Source organism: Phyllobates terribilis, unplaced genomic scaffold (assembly GCF_046119375.1).
Source record: "Phyllobates terribilis strain yellow unplaced genomic scaffold, ASM4611937v1 Scaffold_40__1_contigs__length_11209783, whole genome shotgun sequence".
Taxonomy (NCBI): domain Eukaryota; kingdom Metazoa; phylum Chordata; class Amphibia; order Anura; family Dendrobatidae; genus Phyllobates; species Phyllobates terribilis.
The window spans coordinates 4,107,191-4,126,165 of record NW_027362800.1 but is presented as its reverse complement, the minus strand read 5'-3'; the positions used below and the strand labels follow the sequence as shown (position 1 = coordinate 4,126,165).

The window sequence follows — 18,975 nt, the reverse complement described above, 5'->3', positions numbered from 1 at the left end:
CATTCTTTTAAACTGTTGCTTATGGCGGTCTCTGTGAGCTTCTCAGTGACATTCAGCCATCCAGGTATCCCGCCTGCAGTAGACGGAATGTGGCAATGGAACGCTGGCTGCGCGTGTCATAATAGGCTCTGAGCCTTTATATACCTGCGCACAGCAGCAGCCACCTTCAGTCTGCTGCTGGACAGCCAGCAGCAGCAGCAGCAGGAGAGGTAATAAATCAGCAACCCTCCTGCTAAGGGTAGACAGCTGCTCGTTCCACCCCCCCCCCCCCGCCTTAATTGGTTCTCCTCCCTGCCAACGGTGTTGAGGCGGGTGGGAACAGCCGGGGGTTGAGGGTACTGTGCTAAAAGAGGTGGAGTTATGCAGATCTAAAACGCGTGGATTGCAGCAGCAGCAAGCCGAAAAGTGCAGGCATGTGAGGGATCTAGAGGTTGACAGCATGTCTTCCTAACGGGAGTCCAGGTGGCCATCTCCACAAATGGACTTTTCAGAATCCTTGGGTGGCACCGTAGTCGGAAACCAATTCTGGTTATCGCTTCTCGGCCTTTTGGCTAAGATCAAGTGTAGTATCTGTTCTTATCAGTTTAATATCTGATACGTCCCCTATCTGGGGACCATATATTAAATGGCTTTTAGAACAGGGAGATGGAAAAAGAGCTTGCTCTGTCCACTCCACGCATTGACCTGGTATTGCAGTATCTCCAGGACCGGTGCACCCCTTCTTTAATGCAGTTTCTAAAATCAGAAAGAATTGAATTCAATGCTTTTTGTTCATTTTGCTTGTTTGTCGGATTTTGGGATGGACTCTTTGGCTTTGCTTTTCTTCTCCTCATTGGATTTTTCATGTTAAAAGTTGCAGAAGCCAGATGACAAGCTCATTTTGGTTCAACTTCAGCAACTGTGCATTGCATTGCCATGTAATGTAATGTAATGCAATGCTATCTATCTAGCTCTCCCTCTATACTTCCTTTTGGATAAACAGACATATTAGGCAAGCATTTTGGAGCTTTCACCTAAATAACTACAGGTGGTGAGATAAGCTGCACAATATAATTGACCTTTCAGTATATTGTTGCACACACACCATCTATTTAGCAAATGCCCTTGTTATCAACAGCAGCCTTTTAAACTCACCTGAGCTAACAGGTATGTGAGCTGGTTACTCTGCTGCGCTTAAAATTTCTTTTTTGGTTTGCTACAATGCCTTTTCTGAAACGTTGTCTCCCTCTGCTGGAACACTGACTTCTTTCATTTAATGCCTGCAGACTATAAAAGAGAAACCAACCCAAAAAGTTTGGTTGATTAGTCTGTGGCATTCTTTTAAACTGTTGCTTATGGCGGTCTCTGTGAGCTTCTCAGTGACATTCAGCCATCCAGGTATCCCGCCTGCAGTAGACGGAATGTGGCAATGGAACGCTGGCTGCGCGTGTCATAATAGGCTCTGAGCCTTTATATACCTGCGAACAGCAGCAGCCACCTTCAGTCTGCTGCTGGACAGCCAGCAGCAGCAGCAGCAGGAGAGGTAATAAATCAGCAACCCTCCTGCTAAGGGTAGACAGCTGCTCGTTCCACCCCCCCCCCCCCGCCTTAATTGGTTCTCCTCCCTTCCAACGGTGTTGAGGCGGGTGGGAACAGCCGGGGGTTGAGGGTACTGTGCTAAAAGAGGTGGAGTTATGCAGATCTAAAACGCGTGGATTGCAGCAGCAGCAAGCCGAAAAGTGCAGGCATGTGAGGGATCTAGAGGTTGACAGCATGTCTTCTTAACGGGAGTCCAGGTGGCCATCTCCACAAATGGACTTTTCAGAATCCTTGGGTGGCACCGTAGTCGGAAACCAATTCTGGTTATCGCTTCTCGGCCTTTTGGCTAAGATCAAGTGTAGTATCTGTTCTTATCAGTTTAATATCTGATACGTCCCCTATCTGGGGACCATATATTAAATGGCTTTTAGAACAGGGAGATGGAAAAAGAGCTTGCTCTGTCCACTCCACGCATTGACCTGGTATTGCAGTATCTCCAGGACCGGTGCACCCCTTCTTTAATGCAGTTTATAAAATCAGAAAGAATTGAATTCAATGCTTTTTGTTCATTTTGCTTGTTTGTCGGATTTTGGGATGGACTCTTTGGCTTTGCTTTTCTTCTCCTCATTGGATTTTTCATGTTAAAAGTTGCAGAAGCCAGATGACAAGCTCATTTTGGTTCAACTTCAGCAACTGTGCATTGCATTGCCATGTAATGTAATGTAATGCAATGCTATCTATCTAGCTCTCCCTCTATACTTCCTTTTGGATAAACAGACATATTAGGCAAGCATTTTGGAGCTTTCACCTAAATAACTACAGGTGGTGAGATAAGCTGCACAATATAATTGACCTTTCAGTATATTGTTGCACACACACCATCTATTTAGCAAATGCCCTTGTTATCAACAGCAGCCTTTTAAACTCACCTGAGCTAACAGGTATGTGAGCTGGTTACTCTGCTGCGCTTAAAATTTCTTTTTTGGTTTGCTACAATGCCTTTTCTGAAACGTTGTCTCCCTCTGCTGGAACACTGACTTCTTTCATTTAATGCCTGCAGACTATAAAAGAGAAACCAACCCAAAAAGTTTGGTTGATTAGTCTGTGGCATTCTTTTAAACTGTTGCTTATGGCGGTCTCTGTGAGCTTCTCAGTGACATTCAGCCATCCAGGTATCCCGCCTGCAGTAGACGGAATGTGGCAATGGAACGCTGGCTGCGCGTGTCATAATAGGCTCTGAGCCTTTATATACCTGCGCACAGCAGCAGCCACCTTCAGTCTGCTGCTGGACAGCCAGCAGCAGCAGCAGCAGGAGAGGTAATAAATCAGCAACCCTCCTGCTAAGGGTAGACAGCTGCTCGTTCCACCCCCCCCCCCCCGCCTTAATTGGTTCTCCTCCCTTCCAACGGTGTTGAGGCGGGTGGGAACAGCCGGGGGTTGAGGGTACTGTGCTAAAAGAGGTGGAGTTATGCAGATCTAAAACGCGTGGATTGCAGCAGCAGCAAGCCGAAAAGTGCAGGCATGTGAGGGATCTAGAGGTTGACAGCATGCCTTCTTAACGGGAGTCCAGGTGGCCATCTCCACAAATGGACTTTTCAGAATCCTTGGGTGGCACCGTAGTCGGAAACCAATTCTGGTTATCGCTTCTCGGCCTTTTGGCTAAGATCAAGTGTAGTATCTGTTCTTATCAGTTTAATATCTGATACGTCCCCTATCTGGGGACCATATATTAAATGGATTTTTAGAACAGGGAGATGGAAAAAGAGCTTGCTCTGTCCACTCCACGCATTGACCTGATATTGCAGTATCTCCAGGACCGGTGCACCCCTTCTTTAATGCAGTTTCTAAAATCAGAAAGAATTGAATTCAATGCTTTTTGTTCATTTTGCTTGTTTGTCGGATTTTGGGATGGACTCTTTGGCTTTGCTTTTCTTCTCCTCATTGGATTTTTCATGTTAAAAGTTGCAGAAGCCAGATGACAAGCTCATTTTGGTTCAACTTCAGCAACTGTGCATTGCATTGCCATGTAATGTAATGTAATGCAATGCTATCTATCTAGCTCTCCCTCTATACTTCCTTTTGGATAAACAGACATATTAGGCAAGCATTTTGGAGCTTTCACCTAAATAACTACAGGTGGTGAGATAAGCTGCACAATATAATTGACCTTTCAGTATATTGTTGCACACACACCATCTATTTAGCAAATGCCCTTGTTATCAACAGCAGCCTTTTAAACTCACCTGAGCTAACAGGTATGTGAGCTGGTTACTCTGCTGCGCTTAAAATTTCTTTTTTGGTTTGCTACAATGCCTTTTCTGAAACGTTGTCTCCCTCTGCTGGAACACTGACTTCTTTCATTTAATGCCTGCAGACTATAAAAGAGAAACCAACCCAAAAAGTTTGGTTGATTAGTCTGTGGCATTCTTTTAAACTGTTGCTTATGGCGGTCTCTGTGAGCTTCTCAGTGACATTCAGCCATCCAGGTATCCCGCCTGCAGTAGACGGAATGTGGCAATGGAACGCTGGCTGCGCGTGTCATAATAGGCTCTGAGCCTTTATATACCTGCGCACAGCAGCAGCCACCTTCAGTCTGCTGCTGGACAGCCAGCAGCAGCAGCAGCAGCAGGAGAGGTAATTAATCAGCAACCCTCCTGCTAAGGGTAGACAGCTGCTCGTTCCACCCCCCCCCCCCGCCTTAATTGGTTCTCCTCCCTTCCAACGGTGTTGAGGCGGGTGGGAACAGCCGGGGGTTGAGGGTACTGTGCTAAAAGAGGTGGAGTTATGCAGATCTAAAACGCGTGGATTGCAGCAGCAGCAAGCCGAAAAGTGCAGGCATGTGAGGGATCTAGAGGTTGACAGCATGTCTTCTTAACGGGAGTCCAGGTGGCCATCTCCACAAATGGACTTTTCAGAATCCTTGGGTGGCACCGTAGTCGGAAACCAATTCTGGTTATCGCTTCTCGGCCTTTTGGCTAAGATCAAGTGTAGTATCTGTTCTTATCAGTTTAATATCTGATACGTCCCCTATCTGGGGACCATATATTAAATGGATTTTTAGAACAGGGAGATGGAAAAAGAGCTTGCTCTGTCCACTCCACGCATTGACCTGGTATTGCAGTATCTCCAGGACCGGTGCACCCCTTCTTTAATGCAGTTTCTAAAATCAGAAAGAATTGAATTCAATGCTTTTTGTTCATTTTGCTTGTTTGTCGGATTTTGGGATGGACTCTTTGGCTTTGCTTTTCTTCTCCTCATTGGATTTTTCATGTTAAAAGTTGCAGAAGCCAGATGACAAGCTCATTTTGGTTCAACTTCAGCAACTGTGCATTGCATTGCCATGTAATGTAATGTAATGCAATGCTATCTATCTAGCTCTCCCTCTATACTTCCTTTTGGATAAACAGACATATTAGGCAAGCATTTTGGAGCTTTCACCTAAATAACTACAGGTGGTGAGATAAGCTGCACAATATAATTGACCTTTCAGTATATTGTTGCACACACACCATCTATTTAGCAAATGCCCTTGTTATCAACAGCAGCCTTTTAAACTCACCTGAGCTAACAGGTATGTGAGCTGGTTACTCTGCTGCGCTTAAAATTTCTTTTTTGGTTTGCTACAATGCCTTTTCTGAAACGTTGTCTCCCTCTGCTGGAACACTGACTTCTTTCATTTAATGCCTGCAGACTATAAAAGAGAAACCAACCCAAAAAGTTTGGTTGATTAGTCTGTGGCATTCTTTTAAACTGTTGCTTATGGCGGTCTCTGTGAGCTTCTCAGTGACATTCAGCCATCCAGGTATCCCGCCTGCAGTAGACGGAATGTGGCAATGGAACGCTGGCTGCGCGTGTCATAATAGGCTCTGAGCCTTTATATACCTGCGCACAGCAGCAGCCACCTTCAGTCTGCTGCTGGACAGCCAGCAGCAGCAGCAGCAGGAGAGGTAATTAATCAGCAACCCTCCTGCTAAGGGTAGACAGCTGCTCGTTCCACCCCCCCCCCGCCTTAATTGGTTCTCCTCCCTTCCAACGGTGTTGAGGCGGGTGGGAACAGCCGGGGGTTGAGGGTACTGTGCTAAAAGAGGTGGAGTTATGCAGATCTAAAACGCGTGGATTGCAGCAGCAGCAAGCCGAAAAGTGCAGGCATGTGAGGGATCTAGAGGTTGACAGCATGTCTTCTTAACGGGAGTCCAGGTGGCCATCTCCACAAATGGACTTTTCAGAATCCTTGGGTGGCACCGTAGTCGGAAACCAATTCTGGTTATCGCTTCTCGGCCTTTTGGCTAAGATCAAGTGTAGTATCTGTTCTTATCAGTTTAATATCTGATACGTCCCCTATCTGGGGACCATATATTAAATGGATTTTTAGAACAGGGAGATGGAAAAAGAGCTTGCTCTGTCCACTCCACGCATTGACCTGGTATTGCAGTATCTCCAGGACCGGTGCACCCCTTCTTTAATGCAGTTTCTAAAATCAGAAAGAATTGAATTCAATGCTTTTTGTTCATTTTGCTTGTTTGTCGGATTTTGGGATGGACTCTTTGGCTTTGCTTTTCTTCTCCTCATTGGATTTTTCATGTTAAAAGTTGCAGAAGCCAGATGACAAGCTCATTTTGGTTCAACTTCAGCAACTGTGCATTGCATTGCCATGTAATGTAATGTAATGCAATGCTATCTATCTAGCTCTCCCTCTATACTTCCTTTTGGATAAACAGACATATTAGGCAAGCATTTTGGAGCTTTCACCTAAATAACTACAGGTGGTGAGATAAGCTGCACAATATAATTGACCTTTCAGTATATTGTTGCACACACACCATCTATTTAGCAAATGCCCTTGTTATCAACAGCAGCCTTTTAAACTCACCTGAGCTAACAGGTATGTGAGCTGGTTACTCTGCTGCGCTTAAAATTTCTTTTTTGGTTTGCTACAATGCCTTTTCTGAAACGTTGTCTCCCTCTGCTGGAACACTGACTTCTTTCATTTAATGCCTGCAGACTATAAAAGAGAAACCAACCCAAAAAGTTTGGTTGATTAGTCTGTGGCATTCTTTTAAACTGTTGCTTATGGCGGTCTCTGTGAGCTTCTCAGTGACATTCAGCCATCCAGGTATCCCGCCTGCAGTAGACGGAATGCGGCAATGGAACGCTGGCTGCGCGTGTCATAATAGGCTCTGAGCCTTTATATACCTGCGCACAGCAGCAGCCACCTTCAGTCTGCTGCTGGACAGCCAGCAGCAGCAGCAGGAGAGGTAATTAATCAGCAACCCTCCTGCTAAGGGTAGACAGCTGCTCGTTCCACCCCCCCCCCCCGCCTTAATTGGTTCTCCTCCCTTCCAACGGTGTTGAGGCGGGTGGGAACAGCCGGGGGTTGAGGGTACTGTGCTTAAAGAGGTGGAGTTATGCAGATCTAAAACGCGTGGATTGCAGCAGCAGCAAGCCGAAAAGTGCAGGCATGTGAGGGATCTAGAGGTTGACAGCATGTCTTCTTAACGGGAGTCCAGGTGGCCATCTCCACAAATGGACTTTTCAGAATCCTTGGGTGGCACCGTAGTCGGAAACCAATTCTGGTTATCGCTTCTCGGCCTTTTGGCTAAGATCAAGTGTAGTATCTGTTCTTATCAGTTTAATATCTGATACGTCCCCTATCTGGGGACCATATATTAAATGGATTTTTAGAACAGGGAGATGGAAAAAGAGCTTGCTCTGTCCACTCCACGCATTGACCTGGTATTGCAGTATCTCCAGGACCGGTGCACCCCTTCTTTAATGCAGTTTCTAAAATCAGAAAGAATTGAATTCAATGCTTTTTGTTCATTTTGCTTGTTTGTCGGATTTTGGGATGGACTCTTTGGCTTTGCTTTTCTTCTCCTCATTGGATTTTTCATGTTAAAAGTTGCAGAAGCCAGATGACAAGCTCATTTTGGTTCAACTTCAGCAACTGTGCATTGCATTGCCATGTAATGTAATGTAATGCAATGCTATCTATCTAGCTCTCCCTCTATACTTCCTTTTGGATAAACAGACATATTAGGCAAGCATTTTGGAGCTTTCACCTAAATAACTACAGGTGGTGAGATAAGCTGCACAATATAATTGACCTTTCAGTATATTGTTGCACACACACCATCTATTTAGCAAATGCCCTTGTTATCAACAGCAGCCTTTTAAACTCACCTGAGCTAACAGGTATGTGAGCTGGTTACTCTGCTGCGCTTAAAATTTCTTTTTTGGTTTGCTACAATGCCTTTTCTGAAACGTTGTCTCCCTCTGCTGGAACACTGACTTCTTTCATTTAATGCCTGCAGACTATAAAAGAGAAACCAACCCAAAAAGTTTGGTTGATTAGTCTCTGGCATTCTTTTAAACTGTTGCTTATGGCGGTCTCTGTGAGCTTCTCAGTGACATTCAGCCATCCAGGTATCCCGCCTGCAGTAGACGGAATGTGGCAATGGAACGCTGGCTGCGCGTGTCATAATAGGCTCTGAGCCTTTATATACCTGCGCACAGCAGCAGCCACCTTCAGTCTGCTGCTGGACAGCCAGCAGCAGCAGCAGCAGGAGAGGTAATTAATCAGCAACCCTCCTGCTAAGGGTAGACAGCTGCTCGTTCCACCCCCCCCCCGCCTTAACTGGTTCTCCTCCCTTCCAACGGTGTTGAGGCGGGTGGGAACAGCCGGGGGTTGAGGGTACTGTGCTAAAAGAGGTGGAGTTATGCAGATCTAAAACGCGTGGATTGCAGCAGCAGCAAGCCGAAAAGTGCAGGCATGTGAGGGATCTAGAGGTTGACAGCATGTCTTCTTAACGGGAGTCCAGGTGGCCATCTCCACAAATGGACTTTTCAGAATCCTTGGGTGGCACCGTAGTCGGAAACCAATTCTGGTTATCGCTTCTCGGCCTTTTGGCTAAGATCAAGTGTAGTATCTGTTCTTATCAGTTTAATATCTGATACGTCCCCTATCTGGGGACCATATATTAAATGGATTTTTAGAACAGGGAGATGGAAAAAGAGCTTGCTCTGTCCACTCCACGCATTGACCTGGTATTGCAGTATCTCCAGGACCGGTGCACCCCTTCTTTAATGCAGTTTCTAAAATCAGAAAGAATTGAATTCAATGCTTTTTGTTCATTTTGCTTGTTTGTCGGATTTTGGGATGGACTCTTTGGCTTTGCTTTTCTTCTCCTCATTGGATTTTTCATGTTAAAAGTTGCAGAAGCCAGATGACAAGCTCATTTTGGTTCAACTTCAGCAACTGTGCATTGCATTGCCATGTAATGTAATGTAATGCAATGCTATCTATCTAGCTCTCCCTCTATACTTCCTTTTGGATAAACAGACATATTAGGCAAGCATTTTGGAGCTTTCACCTAAATAACTACAGGTGGTGAGATAAGCTGCACAATATAATTGACCTTTCAGTATATTGTTGCACACACACCATCTATTTAGCAAATGCCCTTGTTATCAACAGCAGCCTTTTAAACTCACCTGAGCTAACAGGTATGTGAGCTGGTTACTCTGCTGCGCTTAAAATTTCTTTTTTGGTTTGCTACAATGCCTTTTCTGAAACGTTGTCTCCCTCTGCTGGAACACTGACTTCTTTCATTTAATGCCTGCAGACTATAAAAGAGAAACCAACCCAAAAAGTTTGGTTGATTAGTCTGTGGCATTCTTTTAAACTGTTGCTTATGGCGGTCTCTGTGAGCTTCTCAGTGACATTCAGCCATCCAGGTATCCCGCCTGCAGTAGACGGAATGTGGCAATGGAACGCTGGCTGCGCGTGTCATAATAGGCTCTGAGCCTTTATATACCTGCGCACAGCAGCAGCCACCTTCAGTCTGCTGCTGGACAGCCAGCAGCAGCAGCAGCAGGAGAGGTAATTAATCAGCAACCCTCCTGCTAAGGGTAGACAGCTGCTCGTTCCACCCCCCCCCCCGCCTTAATTGGTTCTCCTCCCTTCCAACGGTGTTGAGGCGGGTGGGAACAGCCGGGGGTTGAGGGTACTGTGCTAAAAGAGGTGGAGTTATGCAGATCTAAAACGCGTGGATTGCAGCAGCAGCAAGCCGAAAAGTGCAGGCATGTGAGGGATCTAGAGGTTGACAGCATGTCTTCTTAACGGGAGTCCAGGTGGCCATCTCCACAAATGGACTTTTCAGAATCCTTGGGTGGCACCGTAGTCGGAAACCAATTCTGGTTATCGCTTCTCGGCCTTTTGGCTAAGATCAAGTGTAGTATCTGTTCTTATCAGTTTAATATCTGATACGTCCCCTATCTGGGGACCATATATTAAATGGATTTTTAGAACAGGGAGATGGAAAAAGAGCTTGCTCTGTCCACTCCACGCATTGACCTGGTATTGCAGTATCTCCAGGACCGGTGCACCCCTTCTTTAATGCAGTTTCTAAAATCAGAAAGAATTGAATTCAATGCTTTTTGTTCATTTTGCTTGTTTGTCGGATTTTGGGATGGACTCTTTGGCTTTGCTTTTCTTCTCCTCATTGGATTTTTCATGTTAAAAGTTGCAGAAGCCAGATGACAAGCTCATTTTGGTTCAACTTCAGCAACTGTGCATTGCATTGCCATGTAATGTAATGTAATGCAATGCTATCTATCTAGCTCTCCCTCTATACTTCCTTTTGGATAAACAGACATATTAGGCAAGCATTTTGGAGCTTTCACCTAAATAACTACAGGTGGTGAGATAAGCTGCACAATATAATTGACCTTTCAGTATATTGTTGCACACACACCATCTATTTAGCAAATGCCCTTGTTATCAACAGCAGCCTTTTAAACTCACCTGAGCTAACAGGTATGTGAGCTGGTTACTCTGCTGCGCTTAAAATTTCTTTTTTGGTTTGCTACAATGCCTTTTCTGAAACGTTGTCTCCCTCTGCTGGAACACTGACTTCTTTCATTTAATGCCTGCAGACTATAAAAGAGAAACCAACCCAAAAAGTTTGGTTGATTAGTCTGTGGCATTCTTTTAAACTGTTGCTTATGGCGGTCTCTGTGAGCTTCTCAGTGACATTCAGCCATCCAGGTATCCCGCCTGCAGTAGACGGAATGTGGCAATGGAACGCTGGCTGCGCGTGTCATAATAGGCTCTGAGCCTTTATATACCTGCGCACAGCAGCAGCCACCTTCAGTCTGCTGCTGGACAGCCAGCAGCAGCAGCAGCAGGAGAGGTAATTAATCAGCAACCCTCCTGCTAAGGGTAGACAGCTGCTCGTTCCACCCCCCCCCCCGCCTTAATTGGTTCTCCTCCCTTCCAACGGTGTTGAGGCGGGTGGGAACAGCCGGGGGTTGAGGGTACTGTGCTAAAAGAGGTGGAGTTATGCAGATCTAAAACGCGTGGATTGCAGCAGCAGCAAGCCGAAAAGTGCAGGCATGTGAGGGATCTAGAGGTTGACAGCATGTCTTCTTAACGGGAGTCCAGGTGGCCATCTCCACAAATGGACTTTTCAGAATCCTTGGGTGGCACCGTAGTCGGAAACCAATTCTGGTTATCGCTTCTCGGCCTTTTGGCTAAGATCAAGTGTAGTATCTGTTCTTATCAGTTTAATATCTGATACGTCCCCTATCTGGGGACCATATATTAAATGGATTTTTAGAACAGGGAGATGGAAAAAGAGCTTGCTCTGTCCACTCCACGCATTGACCTGGTATTGCAGTATCTCCAGGACCGGTGCACCCCTTCTTTAATGCAGTTTCTAAAATCAGAAAGAATTGAATTCAATGCTTTTTGTTCATTTTGCTTGTTTGTCGGATTTTGGGATGGACTCTTTGGCTTTGCTTTTCTTCTCCTCATTGGATTTTTCATGTTAAAAGTTGCAGAAGCCAGATGACAAGCTCATTTTGGTTCAACTTCAGCAACTGTGCATTGCATTGCCATGTAATGTAATGTAATGCAATGCTATCTATCTAGCTCTCCCTCTATACTTCCTTTTGGATAAACAGACATATTAGGCAAGCATTTTGGAGCTTTCACCTAAATAACTACAGGTGGTGAGATAAGCTGCACAATATAATTGACCTTTCAGTATATTGTTGTGACGCGCCCCCTGGGACATATTCCTTTTTGAGGGGAATACCCGGCACCGGATCAGATGGGGGGGGGTTGTAGTCTCCGAGCGGCTGTGACCCGGTCCCGTGCCCAGGGCGTCAAGCTCAGTGTTATGTGGCAGTCCTTACTGATGTTATTAAAGTTCGTTGTGTCGACTACGCCACCCGTTGTGATGCGGTCACTGTGGCCGCCGCTGCTGCAGGGTCCGCTGAGGCTGATGGTGGGTGCGCAGCTTGGTGGGATAACCCCCAACGGGAGGGGTATAGCCTCAGAGGGGACAGGCGCAGAGGATGGGGGTTGTGGTGGTGCGGTGCAGCCGGTAATGATGACAGACTCGGGTTGTGCAGTTAAGGGTCTTTACTTACTGCAGATGTTCCTGGTCACTCTAGCTCCAAGTGACCTCCCGAGCCGTGCTGCGTCCACCAGGTCCTGGATCCAGCCAACCCCCAAACAAGTCCGGAGCGTGGCCCTGAGCTCTCCCTCTGTCCTTTCTTCAGCCGTCCCCACCAGTGATTCACCTAAGTCCAGCTCCCTCGGGCCTTCTGTTGGGCAACCTTTGGCCTTAGGTTCCCTGACCCTTCCTGTGGTGTGCCTTCAGGGTGAATGTAGTGGGTGACCGTGACAGACTCTGCCCACGGTCTCCGGTCTCTGGCTGGGGAATGTCTTTACCCCCACCAGCTTGGGTTCCGGTACCCTTCTGCTGACTCCTCACCCGGTGTTCTTATTTGGGTTCTTGGGTCCCTTCTTTGTCCCCCTCTGGGTCTTTCTGCACTCCACTCTCTCTCCAGGGCTGTTGTTTCTTTCTCTCTCTTGCTGCAGGCTTGTCCTCTGCATCTGACTTCCTCTCTGCGTCTGACCCTGATCTTTGATGGTGCCCACCTTATATACACCCTCTATGTGTGAGCTCAGGTGACCAGCACCCAATGAGCTCCTATCACTACCCAGACTGCTCCCCCTATCTGCCCCTACACTACATGGGATGTTCCTCCCCCCTCCCACTCCAGCCAGGAACAGGCTCGGTCGCACCTGCACATTTCTAAGTGGGAGTGCCGTCGGCCTGCTCCTCTGGAATGGGATGTATGTAGTGCATGCAGTCTATCTGAGCTCAGTTCCACACTCCTTCCTTACCCGGGAGTGGAATATCACACCTCTGGGTTGAGGTGCAATACTCCTGTAGCAGCCGAATCCTCAGGGTGCTACATTCCCCCCTGGTAAATCACAGCACGTCCTCGGGCTGCAAGACATAAAACACCAAAACATACAAATTTTTATAAACATATAAAACACATAAAACATATATATATAAAACTTTCTCGTCGTCTTTTTCTTTCTTCCTCCTCTGGTCACCGTGCAACTCGTGACCAGGTAGAGTGCGACAGTCTTTTGGAAAACAGTTTCTCATATAAAACCGGTAGGGGGCGCTTTAGGACGCGCAACTATATACAGGGAAATTTTGGCCGTTCTCAGTCCCCGGCCAGGTAAAGGGAAAGGGATGGCTGCTCACAGTCCTCAGCCTGGTATGGAAAGGGTTACAGGTAACAGTTCGCTGGTCCCAACGGGGACTATTTTAGCAGCAACAACAGTTCCAGTTTCAGTTTCAGTTCCGATTCACTGTGCCCCGACAGGCAACTATATACAGTCTCCTGCTCTGCCGCACTCAACGGCGTCTGCCTCCTGCTCTTATCTTACGGCTGGTGGTTTCTTCAGACCCGTCCGGGTCCTCTTGCTCCTCCTCCTCGCACCGCAACTCCTCCTCCGTCAAGCGATGCACGTGGAGGGCGTAAGGTCCCTTGGCACACTTGTGCCGGGTGAACGTTACCTCATCACCGACGTAGAGGTCACGGCCTTTGTGACCCTCTGGCAGGTGAGACTCGACATCCCGTCGGGTAACGAAGACGTCACCCATGGTGTTCTGGTCCTTTATGAAGCCCCACCCATGCTGCGCATTAAACTTTATTACCGTCCCGATGGTACGGGGACGATCTGCTGCACGGGGGTCCCTTCTGGTCCGACTCTTTTGCTCCGCGCTGCGGGTCTGGGCCCATTGCTCTTTGGCCTGCCTCTCCTCCCGCTCTCTCTTGAACTCTGCCAGCTGTTGACGGCAACACTCTGTGCGCGCTGCTGCAGCTGCCCGAGTCTCTCCGGTGAACCCCATCAGATCTTCTCCCTTGGGGTCCCACGCAAATTGAGCCTCTTCTAGGGGAGGCGAGACCCGAGTCACGGGCTTTGGAGCCGGGATCAGGGGCTCACACAGGGGACCTAGTTGCTTCTGCCGCTCCAGCTCCAAGAATCCTTCGGGCCAGATGAAAGGCCGACCGTCCGGCCACGTTAGCTGGCTGAAGGGGTCCTCTCCCAGATGTGGCACCCTAGGTATTACGGGCGCGGGCGCGGTGGTGGTGGCGCCCGGGTTGCCCAGGCCTTGCGGCCCGGCCTGGGGCACCTGGAAGGTGAAGGGCACCGTTAGGACGGCGGCGCCCTGGGTTACCTGGCCTTGCGACCAGGCCGGAGGCTCCGCGGAGGTAGATGGCTCTGCTTTGGATGCGGCGCCCGGAAATGCTAGGCCCTGTGACCAGGCCGGAGGCTCCTCTTCCGGCGCCACGCTCCGGGTCACGATGCGTGACGTCATCGGGGTCGCGACGGCGGCTTCCGGTCGGGGCCTAGTCGGTGGCGGTGTCATGGCGGTCTCGGGTACGGCCGGGGGACCTTCGGGCTCTGCGACGGGGAGCTGGGGCAGGTAAGCGGTCTTCCGGTATGGGGTATAGGCATCCCCCTTACCTGCTGCCATACGTCTCGCTCCCTCTTCTGCGCCGTCTCCGGCCTTGGGTCCTCCCGCGTCATCCGCAGAGGTAGTCGGTGTCTTCTTCCAAGGGAGCGGGTTCCGTGGACGGATTCCAGCTTGCTGGGCCATCTCCCGGCCCCACTCCGCCAGGATCTCCCTCTGCACTCGGGCCATCCTTCCCGCGAGGCCCTCCAGGGCACTCCGCGCGCACTCCCGATCTCGGGGAAGCTGCGCCAGGATCTCCGCTAAGCCTAGCGGGGTTGTTGACTCCAGCAGGCTCCTGACCATCGGGTCGGTGCTGCTCTGCTCTGCTTCCGGCAGGCTCCTGGCCAGCGGGCCGGTGCTGCTCTGCTCTCCTCCTTCTTCCTTCCGCAGGCTCCTGGCCAGCGGGCCGGTGCTGCTCTGCTGCCGCTCCATTCCCGGGTCTACTCTTTCTCTCCTCGACTCCGGGTGCTCTCACTCTGGACACCTTGCCTCCGGGTGCGCTCGTTCTAGACTGCTCCAAGCGACACCCATCTTTGCTCTCTTCTTTCGTCTCCTCCCCCTTCGAGGGCGGTCCCGGGGCAACTCGGTGACTGTCAGCTCCAGGGGTAGTTCTTTCACGCTGACAGACACCTCCAGCATCACAGTCTCTGTTGGTGGGGGCGGTTTCCACTTTTGGCGCCATTTTCTGTCCTGGCCCACGATGGGAGGTGGCCTCTTGCCCTCCTTTGGCACGCCCATAATGGCGTCCGCTGCTCTTCCAAGGCGGGAAATCTGCGGTTTTGGCGGGAAGCGTCGCCCAGTGGCGGGAAACTCTGCAGATGGCGGGAACAAACTGGAAATGGCGGACAATCGGCGGGAAACGACTGGTGATGGAGTCCGATGGCGTGGACCCTCCGGAACCGGCAGGAGTCTTCTTTCTGAGGTAAACTTGCACTTTTCTTCAGGCACGCAGTACCCGGGTGTTGCGGGCACGTAATCCTGCCGACTACGCCAAAGTTGACGCGCCCCCTGGGACATATTCCTTTTTGAGGGGAATACCCGGCACCGGATCAGATGGGGGGGGGTTGTAGTCTCCGAGCGGCTGTGACCCGGTCCCGTGCCCAGGGCGTCAAGCTCAGTGTTATGTGGCAGTCCTTACTGATGTTATTAAAGTTCGTTGTGTCGACTACGCCACCCGTTGTGATGCGGTCACTGTGGCCGCCGCTGCTGCAGGGTCCGCTGAGGCTGATGGTGGGTGCGCAGCTTGGTGGGATAACCCCCAACGGGAGGGGTATAGCCTCAGAGGGGACAGGCGCAGAGGATGGGGGTTGTGGTGGTGCGGTGCAGCCGGTAATGATGACAGACTCGGGTTGTGCAGTTAAGGGTCTTTACTTACTGCAGATGTTCCTGGTCACTCTAGCTCCAAGTGACCTCCCGAGCCGTGCTGCGTCCACCAGGTCCTGGATCCAGCCAACCCCCAAACAAGTCCGGAGCGTGGCCCTGAGCTCTCCCTCTGTCCTTTCTTCAGCCGTCCCCACCAGTGATTCACCTAAGTCCAGCTCCCTCGGGCCTTCTGTTGGGCAACCTTTGGCCTTAGGTTCCCTGACCCTTCCTGTGGTGTGCCTTCAGGGTGAATGTAGTGGGTGACCGTGACAGACTCTGCCCACGGTCTCCGGTCTCTGGCTGGGGAATGTCTTTACCCCCACCAGCTTGGGTTCCGGTACCCTTCTGCTGACTCCTCACCCGGTGTTCTTATTTGGGTTCTTGGGTCCCTTCTTTGTCCCCCTCTGGGTCTTTCTGCACTCCACTCTCTCTCCAGGGCTGTTGTTTCTTTCTCTCTCTTGCTGCAGGCTTGTCCTCTGCATCTGACTTCCTCTCTGCGTCTGACCCTGATCTTTGATGGTGCCCACCTTATATACACCCTCTATGTGTGAGCTCAGGTGACCAGCACCCAATGAGCTCCTATCACTACCCAGACTGCTCCCCCTATCTGCCCCTACACTACATGGGATGTTCCTCCCCCCTCCCACTCCAGCCAGGAACAGGCTCGGTCGCACCTGCACATTTCTAAGTGGGAGTGCCGTCGGCCTGCTCCTCTGGAATGGGATGTATGTAGTGCATGCAGTCTATCTGAGCTCAGTTCCACACTCCTTCCTTACCCGGGAGTGGAATATCACACCTCTGGGTTGAGGTGCAATACTCCTGTAGCAGCCGAATCCTCAGGGTGCTACAGTTGCACACACACCATCTATTTAGCAAATGCCCTTGTTATCAACAGCAGCCTTTTAAACTCACCTGAGCTAACAGGTATGTGAGCTGGTTACTCTGCTGCGCTTAAAATTTCTTTTTTGGTTTGCTACAATGCCTTTTCTGAAACGTTGTCTCCCTCTGCTGGAACACTGACTTCTTTCATTTAATGCCTGCAGACTATAAAAGAGAAACCAACCCAAAAAGTTTGGTTGATTAGTCTGTGGCATTCTTTTAAACTGTTGCTTATGGCGGTCTCTGTGAGCTTCTCAGTGACATTCAGCCATCCAGGTATCCCGCCTGCAGTAGACGGAATGTGGCAATGGAACGCTGGCTGCGCGTGTCATAATAGGCTCTGAGCCTTTATATACCTGCGCACAGCAGCAGCCACCTTCAGTCTGCTGCTGGACAGCCAGCAGCAGCAGCAGCAGGAGAGGTAATTAATCAGCAACCCTCCTGCTAAGGGTAGACAGCTGCTCGTTCCACCCCCCCCCCCCCCGCCTTAATTGGTTCTCCTCCCTTCCAACGGTGTTGAGGCGGGTGGGAACAGCCGGGGGTTGAGGGTACTGTGCTAAAAGAGGTGGAGTTATGCAGATCTAAAACGCGTGGATTGCAGCAGCAGCAAGCCGAAAAGTGCAGGCATGTGAGGGATCTAGAGGTTGACAGCATGTCTTCTTAACGGGAGTCCAGGTGGCCATCTCCACAAATGGACTTTTCAGAATCCTTGGGTGGCACCGTAGTCGGAAACCAATTCTGGTTATCGCTTCTCGGCCTTTTGGCTAAGATCAAGTGTAGTATCTGTTCTTATCAGTTTAATATCTGATACGTCCCCTATCTGGGGACCATATATTAAATGGATTTTTAGAACAGGGAGATGGAAAAAGAGCTTGCTCTGTCCACTCCACGCATTGACCTGGTATTGCAGTATCTCCAGGACCGGTGCACCCCTTCTTTAATGCAGTTTCTAAAATCAGAAAGAATTGAATTCAATGCTTTTTGTTCATTTTGCTTGTTTGTCGGATTTTGGGATGGACTCTTTGGCTTTGCTTTTCTTCTCCTCATTGGATTTTTCATGTTAAAAGTTGCAGAAGCCAGATGACAAGCTCATTTTGGTTCAACTTCAGCAACTGTGCATTGCATTGCCATGTAATGTAATGTAATGCAATGCTATCTATCTAGCTCTCCCTCTATACTTCCTTTTGGATAAACAGACATATTAGGCAAGCATTTTGGAGCTTTCACCTAAATAATTACAGGTGGTGAGATAAGCTGCACAATATAATTGACCTTTCAGTATATTGTTGCACACACACCATCTATTTAGCAAATGCCCTTGTAATCAACAGGAGCCTTTTAAACTCACCTGAGCTAACAGGTATGTGAGCTGGTTACTCTGCTGCGCTTAAAATTTCTTTTTTGGTTTGCTACAATGCCTTTTCTGAAACGTTGTCTCCCTCTGCTGGAACACTGACTTCTTTCATTTAATGCCTGCAGACTATAAAAGAGAAACCAACCCAAAAAGTTTGGTTGATTAGTCTGTGGCATTCTTTTAAACTGTTGCTTATGGCGGTCTCTGTGAGCTTCTCAGTGACATTCAGCCATCCAGGTATCTAGACGGAATGTGGCAATGGAACGCTGGCTGCGCGTGTCATAATAGGCTCTGAGCCTTTATATACCTGCGCACAGCAGCAGCCACCTTCAGTCTGCTGCTGGACAGCCAGCAGCAGCAGCAGCAGGAGAGGTAATAATTAATCAGCAACCCTCCTGCTAAGGGTAGACAGCTGCTCGTTCCACCCCCCCCCGCCTTAATTGGTTCTCCTCCCTTCCAACGGTGTTGAGGCGGGTGGGAACAGCCGGGGGTTGAGGGTACTGTGCTAAAAGAGGTGGAGTTATGCAGATCTAAAACGCGTGGATTGCAGCAGCAGCAAGCCGAAAAGTGCAGGCATGTGAGGGATCTAGAGGTTGACAGCATGTCTTCTTAACGGGAGTCCAGGTGGCCATCTCCACAAATGGACTTTTCAGAATCCTTGGGTGGCACCGTAGTCGGAAACCAATTCTGGTTATCGCTTCTCGGCCTTTTGGCTAAGATCAAGTGTAGTATCTGTTCTTATCAGTTTAATATCTGATACGTCCCCTATCTGGGGACCATATATTAAATGGATTTTTAGAACAGGGAGATGGAAAAAGAGCTTGCTCTGTCCACTCCACGCATTGACCTGGTATTGCAGTATCTCCAGGACCGGTGCACCCCTTCTTTAATGCAGTTTCTAAAATCAGAAAGAATTGAATTCAATGCTTTTTGTTCATTTTGCTTGTTTGTCGGATTTTGGGATGGACTCTTTGGCTTTGCTTTTCTTCTCCTCATTGGATTTTTCATGTTAAAAGTTGCAGAAGCCAG

At 49.0% G+C, this 18,975-nt stretch overlaps 11 non-coding genes across 11 annotated transcripts; all 11 read left to right on the top strand.

The window, feature by feature from the left end:
• Positions 1 to 531: 531 nt before the first annotated feature.
• On the top strand, positions 532 to 721 carry LOC141185545 (U2 spliceosomal RNA). Its single transcript, XR_012260198.1, has one exon. It is a non-coding gene; the product is annotated as a U2 spliceosomal RNA (small nuclear RNA).
• Positions 722 to 1,844: 1,123 nt separating this feature from the next.
• Positions 1,845 to 2,034, top strand: LOC141185544 (U2 spliceosomal RNA). Its single transcript, XR_012260197.1, has one exon. It is a non-coding gene; the product is annotated as a U2 spliceosomal RNA (small nuclear RNA).
• Positions 2,035 to 3,157: 1,123 nt separating this feature from the next.
• On the top strand, positions 3,158 to 3,348 carry LOC141185041 (U2 spliceosomal RNA). The gene has a single exon (XR_012259740.1). It is a non-coding gene; the product is annotated as a U2 spliceosomal RNA (small nuclear RNA).
• Positions 3,349 to 4,473: 1,125 nt separating this feature from the next.
• LOC141187207 (U2 spliceosomal RNA) lies at positions 4,474 to 4,664 on the top strand. The gene has a single exon (XR_012261415.1). It is a non-coding gene; the product is annotated as a U2 spliceosomal RNA (small nuclear RNA).
• A 1,120-nt stretch (positions 4,665 to 5,784) lies between these two features.
• LOC141187206 (U2 spliceosomal RNA) lies at positions 5,785 to 5,975 on the top strand. The gene has a single exon (XR_012261414.1). It is a non-coding gene; the product is annotated as a U2 spliceosomal RNA (small nuclear RNA).
• Positions 5,976 to 7,094: 1,119 nt separating this feature from the next.
• On the top strand, positions 7,095 to 7,285 carry LOC141187205 (U2 spliceosomal RNA). Its single transcript, XR_012261413.1, has one exon. It is a non-coding gene; the product is annotated as a U2 spliceosomal RNA (small nuclear RNA).
• A 1,120-nt stretch (positions 7,286 to 8,405) lies between these two features.
• Positions 8,406 to 8,596, top strand: LOC141187204 (U2 spliceosomal RNA). The gene has a single exon (XR_012261412.1). It is a non-coding gene; the product is annotated as a U2 spliceosomal RNA (small nuclear RNA).
• Positions 8,597 to 9,717: 1,121 nt separating this feature from the next.
• Positions 9,718 to 9,908, top strand: LOC141187202 (U2 spliceosomal RNA). The gene has a single exon (XR_012261410.1). It is a non-coding gene; the product is annotated as a U2 spliceosomal RNA (small nuclear RNA).
• A 1,121-nt stretch (positions 9,909 to 11,029) lies between these two features.
• Positions 11,030 to 11,220, top strand: LOC141187201 (U2 spliceosomal RNA). Its single transcript, XR_012261409.1, has one exon. It is a non-coding gene; the product is annotated as a U2 spliceosomal RNA (small nuclear RNA).
• A 6,116-nt stretch (positions 11,221 to 17,336) lies between these two features.
• On the top strand, positions 17,337 to 17,527 carry LOC141187200 (U2 spliceosomal RNA). Its single transcript, XR_012261408.1, has one exon. It is a non-coding gene; the product is annotated as a U2 spliceosomal RNA (small nuclear RNA).
• A 1,112-nt stretch (positions 17,528 to 18,639) lies between these two features.
• Positions 18,640 to 18,830, top strand: LOC141187199 (U2 spliceosomal RNA). Its single transcript, XR_012261407.1, has one exon. It is a non-coding gene; the product is annotated as a U2 spliceosomal RNA (small nuclear RNA).
• Positions 18,831 to 18,975: the final 145 nt, after the last annotated feature.